Here is a 5,897-nt window from a genome sequence, read left to right on the forward strand (position 1 = left end):
ATTGGGTGACTAAGCTTGGCGGGAAACAGGTTATGCCTCAAGGAATCTTTTGGCTTCGAAAAGAAGAGAAGAAGTTGTTCATCCAAACCTTGCACAATCTTAGTGTACCTGTTGGGTTTAGTGGTAACTGGTCTAATATTGTCAAAGGAGATTCAATGGATTTAAGGCAAATGAAGTCACATGACTATCATATTCTAATGCAACATTTGCTGCCAGTATTAATACAACATGCTTATAGAGATGGCAACAGAAAAGAAGCTCGAACAATTATTACTACCATTTGTACTTTCTTTAGTGCTTTGTGTTCGAAGAAAGTAGAGATTGAAATACTTGATGTATTGGAAAGGGGTATGGTCAAGGCATTGTGCGCGCTGGAGAGAATTTGCCCACTATCATTGTTTGTTACTATGATGCATCTTCCTATTCACTTAGCTCATGAGGCTCACCTTTGTGGGCCTGTTTTCTTTAGGTGGATGTATTGTTTTGAAAGGTACATAGCCTGATTTTTGTTACTTATTTTATTTATTTATTTTCTCATTTTTAAGATTCTATTGCTTCTAAAATACTTTTTTAAGGTACATGAAATATTTCAAGGATTATGTTACCAACAAAGCGCGCCCGGAAGGGTGTATTGCAGAGCGTTACTTGAAGGAGGAGACACTAATGTATTGTGCTGGATATAAAGGAGGAGGTGGTCTTTTAGATAAACTTGATAGGATGGCTGAAAATGAACCTGATGTTTTACCAGATTTTTTGGATAGTGTAGACGACAACCACACTGCCAATGAGGGTGGGCCACTTGGCCCAAGTGCAAAATATTTATTGGAAGGTGTGGAGTATGAACAAGCACGACAATGGGTACTAAGAAGTCATCCTAGTTATGACAGATGGCACACGTAAGTATATCACGTCGTATTAAAGTTGTTAGAAATTTAACATAATCTAAATTATATACATAATCCTAACTGACTTTATTACTTCAAAAATCATTTAGGAAGTACACTAGCTTCATTGAGGACAATAAAACAAGTGCAAGGAGGAGGGCTGGGCACACTAGGGTGGCATTGTGTATGATGATTTCATCACATGGCTGACAAAATAGCAGGAGTTCCTTGAATCCACTGATGATCACTTCAAGGATTTAGTTAGGGGACCTACATGCTTTGCTACAAAGTACCATAGGTATTGTGTCAATGGGTTTTCTCTTCATCACCAAAGACTAAAAGAAAAATAAAAGGAACCAAAACACCAGTGTTACCACAAGTTGCCCTACAACTTTCCGTTCTAGTTCTAAGGATAAAAATCCAATTGATGAAGATGCATATTACTATGGCGTTCTAACAAATATTGTTCAACTAAATTATCGTGAAGGCTACAAGACTATTTTATTCAAGTGTGATTGGGCTAAATGCACACAACTTGGTGTGAAAGTGGATGAGGAAGCAAAGTTGAGGTTGGTCAACTTATCCAATCAACTCAGTTCGGACCATATATGTGATGAACCATTTATTCTTACAGAGAAGGCTACTCAGGTTTTCTATTCCCAAAATCCCAAGAATCTTGAATGGCATGTAGTGCTGGAGGTTCCAAGAAAAGTGTATTTTGTTGAAGGTAGACCGTGTCTCTCAGATGAAAGAGTGGTGAATGATTCAGATATAGGGCCTAACAACCTCGACATTTCTATGGTGGATGAACTGATATTCAACGACCCAGACGACATGTTTGAAGTTGTTGAGAGTAGAAGAAAAAGAAATAGATCTAGAACATAGTCCATTTATATTTTGTGTTGACTTAGTGGTGTGAGTTTTGTGGTATTAAAATTTTGGTAGTTCTTTGATTAAGTGCAACTTTTTGTTTGAACAGGGTATGTCTGTACTTGAACCTTTTTCTTTTCCGGCTATATTTTTCATGTGTGCATAATAGGCCTTATATGGAATGCTTTCTCTTGCTAGTTAAATAGAAATTTAAATTAAAAATTAACTGATCTTGATCTTTGCACCATGGACATGCATACTTGTTGTATTGTATTACAACTCTTTGCACATGGACGAGGGACAAACACATAGCAGCTCACATTCACTAAGTGATAGCCTTGGCGATGACTTAGGTAACGGAGATGACTTTTACTTTTTAGTTTTCCGTACCATTGTTTTGATCTTACTAACAAATTTGGTTGATATATGCAGGTGAGACACACATTTATGGTGCATCAACTTCCTTTTCTAAGGAAACAAGAGTTCCTTCGATAGGTGTTTCGGAGGAGCTGCCCGAAGGCTATGAGAAGGTAATCATTAAGCTTAATGAGTAGGGTCAACCAGATGAGCCCAAAGAAGAGGTTGACCATTTCATCACCAAGCTTGGTCACATTGCTCGCCGTGACATCCCAATTCGCTATGATAGCTGGAAATCAATTCGTTCGCATGAGAGCATCATACCCAAAGCTATTAAAACTTTAGGAAGAATGTATGTGTTTGAAAACATCGATACTATTGACACGGATTAGACAATAAGCAAATTCCAGAAAGCGTGGAAGGAGTACAAACATGAGTTGTTCAAAAAATACGTCAAAGATCAACCTCCTTCTTTTGTGAGGAAACATCCCAAACAAGGAATTCCTCTGCAAGATTGGCGACAATTTGTGGATAATTACAATACCGAGAAATTCAAGGTTGATGGGTTTTTTGTTTTATTTCATGGTGATTAGGTGTATGTGTTTTGATATAAATTAAAGTGCACTATTACTAACTTTAACATGTGCAGGCTTCTAGTTTGAGGAACACAGAGAATCATAAGCAACAAAAAAACTCTTCGTGTCTTGGGAGGAAATCTGCAGCTGTAGCTAAAGTTGAAATGGCAAAAGAGAAATGGGTCCCTGTGTCATCTATCACTAGATTGGACCAATATATGCACAATCATAAAAGAAAAAATGGGGAACACCAAGACCTGGAGCTAGTTGTTAGTGTACTGACTTAATAAGAATTGAGATACTAAATTATTTTTAAGATAGTAATTTGAGATATTTTTGTTTATCCGATTTACTAGGAAAAGCTTAATGACTACACTGCTTTGCACCCTGAGTCACGAGAGACGTCGGTGAATGATGCCCTCACAAAAGTCTCATATTGAATCATAGTTGTTGTAATTAATTGTTGTTTGACATTATTTTAAGGGTACTAAATCGATTGTCCATTAAGTACAGGTTCTTGGGCCAGATAGTAGGGGTCATTTTCGAGGTTTGGGTGAAGGGGTATGCAAAACAACGGTGAAGAAGATGAAAGTTGTGGCGCAACAGAATTTGGCTTTGAAAGAGGTGAACAGGAAACTTGAGAAGAGGGTAGATGTGCTTCAGAATGCAGTGTTGGATAATACAGCTTTGTTGAGAGAATTTATGAGCCAAGGAAGAATGCCTATGGCAGATGTTGAATCACCATGTTCAAGTCACGCTTCCCCGATAATTATTCTAGTTATTATTTGAAAAACATATATGATCCACTCTTATAAGGAAAGATTGATAACACAATTTAATTTTGTAGGTTGTCAATGAATATATTGGTAAAGAATGTGATCTGCGTGGTGGTTGGCCACTTAGAGTCGTGGCGAGAGGTATCGTGCAAGATATAGATCCTAATATCGAGTTTGGTAACAGGAGATTGGAAGAGGGGAACTTCAAAGTTCATGTGAATGTGGTTTATGACGGAGGTGATGTACTACCATTGCCTCATGATGATTGGAGATCAAAGCTTTGTGAGGTCGCTCAAGGGAGTGTTATCTAGCCCAAAGAACTACTAATAATCATTGGGTCACCTTCTTGAAACACTGCTCATGTATTTAAATGTTTTTATTGGCTTTTACCAGTGCCAAGTACTAAGTAAACTACTGGCTTTTTGCTATTTCCTTTTGGGTTTCGTGGTTGTGATGTATATTTTTTATCACTATGTAATATGGTTCTTAAGAAAGCAATAATTGAGTTATGTTCTACCAACCCCCCTTGTAACTCTGCCTGTGCAAACTTATTGTTGGTCCCAAGCCCAGATAAAGGAGGAGGGAGAAGGATGGCAGATGTTTTGTTTTACTGGATTCACCTACGTTAACTGAAGCTGCTAGTGCTAATTTAGATGTAAGTAATTCTTTTTCTTACTTCTATGATTTCTGCTTGTTTCTATTCATGGCAAGAAACTCATCTTTTACTCCATCCTTATATTATTTTTTTATGGTTGTTGGTGCTATTACATTGCCCTGTGGAAGTTCGAGACAACGAAGTACTACTGCACTGTCATTGATGCTCCTGGACATTGTTGTTGGGGATTACACCAATACCAATCGGTTCCCCCACTACACAGATAACTTGTATGAACACAATTCAACTCCGGACAAAATCTAAATATCAACTACAACCTATACTAACATGCCCAACTCGCTAAACAACTATTAACAACAGATAATAATGTAAAGCAGTAAAAGCAAACCACAACACAAAGATTTACCGTGGTTCGGCCAATGATGCCTACTTCCACAAGAGCCAGTTCTTAATAAAGTGGGAAGGAAGATTACAATCTCTCCTTTACAGTCTCTCACCTTACTAGATCACTCTTATCTCTTTACAGGGTTGTATCTCTGTAAAGGTTATCTCTCTTTGTTTTAGTCTGGATTCCAATCCTTCTGACTTGTTTGGTTCTGTTAGGTTAGGTTTTCCAAAACCTTGATTTTGGTTTTATCTCCAAAAACCAAATTCGCGGATACTGTAGCAAGCCCACGAAAATAGACCTGAGCGCGGGCGCGCTCACTTTGAGCGCGGGTCGCCCTATGTTCTTGGAGCTCGAGCTGGCGGCGCTTCTTCTTAGCGCTGGCGCCAGCTCGACTTCTGGATGTCGAGTTTGCCCGTTTCTGTCCAGCTCCAGTTTCTCTCCTCATGTGAGGGATAACTCCAACAATCTCCCCCTCCCGAACAGTGAGGGGGGCTACCTCCATGCAATTGCCAAATCAACAGGAGGAGTGTGCTGCCATTCCGGCAATAGCACAACAAACATCAAACTTACCTTTCGGTAAGACTTTGGTCATCATATCCGACCCGTTCTTGTCGGTATGGATCTTCTCGATACACAAATGCTTGTCTTCGAGTACTTCTCTAATCCAATGATAACGCACGTGTATGTGCTTGGATCTAGAATGAAAACTCGGATTCTTGCTCAAGTGGATGGCGCTCTGACTGTCACATAGAACTACAAACTGTTTCTGTTTTAGCCCCAGTTCGTCGAAGAACCTCTTCATCCATAGCAACTCTTTGCAACACTCAGTGGCTGCAATATACTCGGCTTCTGTAGTGGAGAGGGCAACACACTTTTGCAACTTAGATTGCCAAGAAACTGCTCCCCCTGCAAAAGTAACCAGATAACCGGAGGTGGACTTCATCGAGTCAACATCACCGCCATGTCTGCGTGATCGCTGTAGCCTTCAAGTAAGGGCTTACTTCCACCAAAGCACAAACATGATTTGGAAGTGCCTTTGAGATATCTCAATATCCACTTAACACCTTCCCAATGCTCTTTACCCGGATTTGATGAAATCGCTTACCACCCCAACGGCGAAAAGCAATATCCGGTCTAGTACACACCATGGCATACATCAAACCGCCTTTATCGCGGGATGCATAAGGAATCTTTTTCCATCCGACTCTGCTCATGCTCACCCTTAGGACACATCTCTTTGGTCATGGAACTGGGCCACCAAGCGGACAACCGACCGGGCAGCGATCCATGTTGAATCTCTTCAACACCTTTCTCAATGTAGCTTTCTTGAGAAAGCCACAACTTTCCACTCTTTCTCATCGCGAGTGATCCGCATCCCAAGTATCTGCTTTGCTTGACCCAAATCCTTCATCTCAAAGGACTTACTCAAGT

Source organism: Coptis chinensis, chromosome 2, assembly GCF_015680905.1.
Source record: "Coptis chinensis isolate HL-2020 chromosome 2, ASM1568090v1, whole genome shotgun sequence".
NCBI lineage: Eukaryota > Viridiplantae > Streptophyta > Magnoliopsida > Ranunculales > Ranunculaceae > Coptis > Coptis chinensis.